The sequence below is a fragment of the Mobula hypostoma genome, chromosome 7 (assembly GCF_963921235.1).
Source record: "Mobula hypostoma chromosome 7, sMobHyp1.1, whole genome shotgun sequence".
NCBI lineage: Eukaryota > Metazoa > Chordata > Chondrichthyes > Myliobatiformes > Myliobatidae > Mobula > Mobula hypostoma.
The window spans coordinates 111,626,546-111,632,212 of NC_086103.1; positions in this window are offsets into that span (position 1 = coordinate 111,626,546).

Below are 5,667 nucleotides of genomic sequence, written 5' to 3' on the forward strand. Positions count from 1 at the left end.
CATAATGAATATTTCCATCAATCCTGGAATAAAAATCTTTCACTAAGAAGGAAAGACTGCAGGACTTTAAAAGGTTATTTGCTATATTCTGATTGTATTCAACTTTAAAATATTTTAATTATTATTATTCAATAGTAATAATAAAGAGATCTGGAAGCAAGGAAAGAGAAATTATCTCTGTCTCAATCCCTAATGAGATTGTTGCTTTTATAATCCATCAATAAGTCTGATAATCAATAATAGTTCATCACATCATGCAGTCATTCTTTATGAATATAAAGCATAACACAAATTCTGCATTGTTCAAAAGCTAAGTAACACAGAAAATAGAGCTCAGATGGTATTAATTGTAAAATGAATACTAAATTAGCTTTTGGCACATTACTGCAATTTGTAAGTTTTGCACAGGATTATTTTAGCAAGATATTAACTTCTATGAGAAAGTAGAAAGCATGTTGTACATGATCTCTGCTGCAATGCCTGAGTTCTTGTTTAAAGTTGTGGAGCAGACTTCACGGAGTTTCATCAGCTAGTATCTGAAATGATTTTATAATCAATCAATTGCTTTTTGACATATTGTTGTAATGTTTGAATTTCTGCAAACATCAATGCAATAATAATCAGATAAACTAGTTTCTTTTAGAGATATTAGTTGCAAGATAAGTATCAGGTGGCACACGTGAAATCTCGAACATTTACATAAGGGATACAATGGGACATAATATAGAATAAAAACACAAAATTCTGGAGCATCACACAAAGTGCTGGAGGAAATCTTTAGGTCAGGCAGCATCAATAGACATCATCTTTTTTGGGTTAAGACCCTTCATTAGGACTGTAAAGAAAGATGGACGATAACCAGAATAAAAGGGTGATAGGTGGATCCAAATGAGAAGGGTAAAGTAGAAAGATAGGCATGTCAGGAAGGAGGGGAGTAGAAGTGAAGCAGGAAGCTTGGAGGTGATTGGTGGAAGGGCAAAGGGCTGATGAAGACAGCATCTGATAGGTGGGGTCAGTGGACCATGGAATAAAGGGAAGGATGTGAGGAGAGGAATCAGAGGGAGGAATGTGTGGGCAATAGGCAGATCAGGACTGCAGGGGAGGATAAAGAGAAGGGGTAATGGGGCCAATAGGATAAAGGAAAATAAAGGAGAGACAGAGGGAAGTGTTTACCGGAAGCTGGAGAAATCAATGTTCAGAGAATGCCGAATACTTGGCAAATCAGTCAGCACCTATGGAAAGACAACTAGAAAGAATGGCCAGTTTGATACATTTTTACTTGTTTGATCTGAAGAGTTGACTCTATTTTTCTCTCTCCAGAAGTCGTCTGATCATGTTGAACATTTCTAGTGTTTTCTGCTTTTATTTTGGCTTTCCAGATTCTGCGGTTTCTTTGCTTGACCCTAGGTTTCACTACTTCTTTATTGAAAATAACACCCTGTGATAAACTATATTGGGATGTTAACTTAGATGGTTGTGCATGTCTCGAGAATTAATGCTGACTTAATTTTAGCTTTGATTGGCAAAACTAGTTTTCAGAAGGCAAGAGATGTCAAGGGGCAGAGAAGTTCAGGGAGAAATTCTAGAGCCTCGTCATGAAGCAACAAAAGGCCTAGCCATAATCAGAGGGCAGAACTGGAGTCAGAGATTTTGGAGGAATGTAAGGACAGAGAAGGTTGCAGAATAAGAGAATTTAAGTTTCTGAACATAGTCTATATAATGACTTCATAATAAGCCATTGTTACACCAGGACACCATGTTGTTAATCTAGGGAACCAGCAGCAGAGAATTTAGCAAGAAGTATTTTAAGACTTTATCTAACAGTTCAAAAGAGAAATCGACTTAATCATATTTCACCTGCCTGCTTCTGCAGTTTCAAGAGATTTCTGTTCTGACAGAGAATTACATACATTGATCTAGACTCCAAATACAAGGACAAATTAATCTGTTGATTTTATCAACAGCTAAAAAAAAATTGATATGCTGAGAATTTCCAGAACTTTTAATGTTAATTTCAGGTTTCCAGTTGTGCATCATTATAATTATATACAATTATACTGTATATTTCTATTGTATCTATTTCTAAAGTAAGATATCTCTTTAATTCTAACACAGTTTATCCTATTCTCAGCACAGAATATTGGAATTACCAAACTTATGTTTGCAGAGGTAAAATAAGATATGATTTGCTCTAAACTGATGAATTCGGAGATGATTTACTTGCAATATCTGCATCATACAATGCTGTCTAACTAGATGACAAAGTTACATCACCTTAGAGTAAATCTCCGATAACCAGCACCGCATTGCTTTGTTAAATCTATACATTCGAGTTAGTTACATCAAGTTCCATTAGAACAGTGTGATGCCAAATTTTTGGTGCATATGTGCAGTGTCCTCAGTGGGCTGGATGTAATAATACCCTGAATCCACTTGAACTTTCTTTAAGTCTCTTCAGCTGGACAGTACATCAGTGTGCCTACTGATCTGCCTGGATCAGAATTGTGGAGAATATGATGTTGGTCAGTCTCTGGGTTTCTTAGCCCAACTATGCACCTGGTTGAAATCGAACGCGTTATCTACATAGCCCAGATATTCACTCTCAGCATTAATGAATATAACCATATAACCATATAACAATTACAGCACGGAAACAGGCTCCAGGTAGGCTGTGTGACATTTTGCAGCATGTTCAGATTTGCACATTAACTTTACTTACGTATTTAACATGGGACTCATTAACCTTTTTGTGAACGATTTTCCTTGGGTATACACATCACACAGCATGCAGAGTCTCCTGTACCTTCTTCCTGATGGCAGCAGCAAGAAAAAAGCATGATCTGGGTGGTGGGGGTCCCCGATGTTGGATGCTGGTTACCTGTGACAATGTTCTGTTTAGATGTGCTCAATGGTGGGGAGGCTTTACCAGTGATGGACAGGGTTGTATCCACTAATTTTTATAGGGTTTCCCTTTCAAGGGCATTGGTGTTTCCATACCAGGCTGTGATGTAGCCAGTCAATATACTCTCAACCACGTATCTATAGAAGTTTGGCAAAGTCGCAAGCTCCTAAGGAAGCAGAGGAACTGGCATGCTTTCTTCGTAATTGCATTTACGTGCTGGGCCCAGGACAGATCCTCTAAAATGATAACACCGAGGAATTTATTAGGATAAAGGATTGCTGACCTTCTCCACCTCTGATCCCTCAAAGAGGACTGGCTCATGGACCTCTGGTTTGCTCCTCCTGAAGTCAATAATCAGCTCCTTTGGTTTTGCTGACATTGAGTGAGAGGTTGTTGCTGGAGCACCACTCAGACAGATTTTCAGTCTCCCCCTATATGCTGATTCATCACCACCATTGATTCAGCCTACAACAGTGGTGTCATCAGTAAACTTGAACAAGGCATTCAAGCTGTGCTTAGCCTCACATGCATAAGTATAAAGCAAGTAGAGCAGGAGACAAGCACACAGCCTTGTGGTGCACCTGTGCTGATAGAGACTGTGGAGATGTTGCTATCAATCCAAACTGACTGGGGTATGCAGCTGAGGGAATCCAGGATCCAATTGCAAAAGGAGGTATTGAAGCCAAAGTCTTGGAGCTGATTGATTAGTTTTGAGGGAATTATAGTGTTGAATGCTGAGCTGTAGTCAATAAAGAGCATCCTGATGTATGCATCTTCATCGTCCAGATATTCCAGGGTTGAGTAAAGAGCCAATGAGGTGGTATCTGCTGTGGACCTGTTGCACCAGTAGACAAATTAGAGTGGATCCAAGTTGCTTCTCAAGCAGGAGTTGACATGTTTCATCACTGGTTATTCAAAATATTTCATCTCAGTGGATGTAAGTGCTACTAGACAATAGTCATTGAGGCAGGTATCACATTGTTCTTAGACACTGGTATAGTTAAAGGCTGCTTGAAGCAGGTGGGGACATCAGACTGCTGAAACGAGAGGTTCAAGATCTCAGTGAACACTCCAGCCAGTTCATCAGCACAGGCCTTTAGTACTTGGCCAGCTATCCTGTCTGGGCCGGATGCTTTGCATGGGTTCACCCTCCTGAAGAATGCTAGCATGTCGGACTCAGAGACTGAAATCACAGGATCATCGGGGCTGTTGGAGTTTGAGATGTTTCCTCCATGTTTTGACAGTCAAGACGAGCACAGAGCCATTGAGCTCACCTGGAAGCAAAGCCCTGTTGTCGCCTATGTCACTTGATTTTACTTTCTAAGAGGTGATAGTATTCAAGCCCTGCCACAACCATGGAGCATCCTTTGTCAAATTCAGGAATATAATTTCATAGGAAATATATTCGTAACAGTGAAATACAACAACCAACAAGCCAATGTGGGCTTTTATGTGGTAAAAACAGAAGAGCTGTGAGTGACTGAGACAATTACAACTTAATTGGAGACCCATAGACTACTTGCATGCCACTTCTCCTGCAATAAAGTCAACTGAAAGCGAATTAAGAAAGGTACTGGATGATGCCACACAAGTGTTCAAGCATAGCTTCTGCAAACTGGACCCATCGATATCATCCTAGACCACAGGAGGACGGCTGTAGGAGCGGGGGTGGGGGTGTTGTACCTGTCAGCCCTGCACATGCAGACTCCTCCCAACCTCCATCCAGCTAATAGGAATTACCTGCTACTCATTTCTACCTTGTCACCTGCAGCCCATTTAAAACCAGCCCTCATCCACAGAGCCAATAAACCTTTTGCGTGTGCCATAGGTTCACCACCATTGAAGGCAATATGGTAGCTGCAGTTTAACATTTTAGCATTTAATCCTAGGTAAAGCAATCTGTCCACTCAAGTGGGATCACTGTAACAGATGTTGTCACTTTACAATAAATGTTTTTTTATCTGTTGATTAAAGTGAAAACATTCCAAACCATGGGAAGTGTCGGACCATAGAATACCAAACTAGCATGTTTCACTCTTGCAGATTCATAACAACTGATTGTTAAGGATCCAGCTCACTCCCAGCTTCCAGAGCAGTGTCAAACTGGTGACACCTACTGGACACCACATGGCAACTGCAGTGTTCTTTATTTGATGCCTGATACAATATTCCAATTGGAAAGCTGAGGTTGAAATGATATTACTGATTATTCAACACCTTCAGCACCCCGTGACTTCATTTTCTAATTCCTATTGTAAAAACAATACAACCTCAAAGTATCTCTAAACGCAAACAACAGGAATTCTGCAGATGCTGGAAATTCAAGCAACACACATCAAAGTTGCTGGTGAACGCAGCAGGCCAGGCAGCATCTGTAGGAAGAGGTGCAGTCGACGTTTCAGGCCGAGACCCTTCGTCAGGACTAACTGAAGGAAGAGTGAGTAAGGGATTTGAAAGTTGGAGGGGGAGGGGGAGATCCAAAATGATAGGAGAAGACAGGAGGGGGAGGGATAGAGCCAGAGCTGGACAGGTGATTGGCAAAAGGGGATACGAGAGGATCATGGGACAGGAGGTCCGGGAAGAAAGACAAGGTGGGGGGGAATCCAGAGGATGGGCAAGAGGTATATTCAGAGGGACAGAGGGAGAAAAAGGAGAGTGAGAGAAAGAATGTGTGCATAAAAATAAGTAACAGATGGGGTACGAAGAGTAGGTGGGGCCTTAGTGGAAGTTAGAGAAGTCGATGTTCATGCCATCAGGTTGGAGGC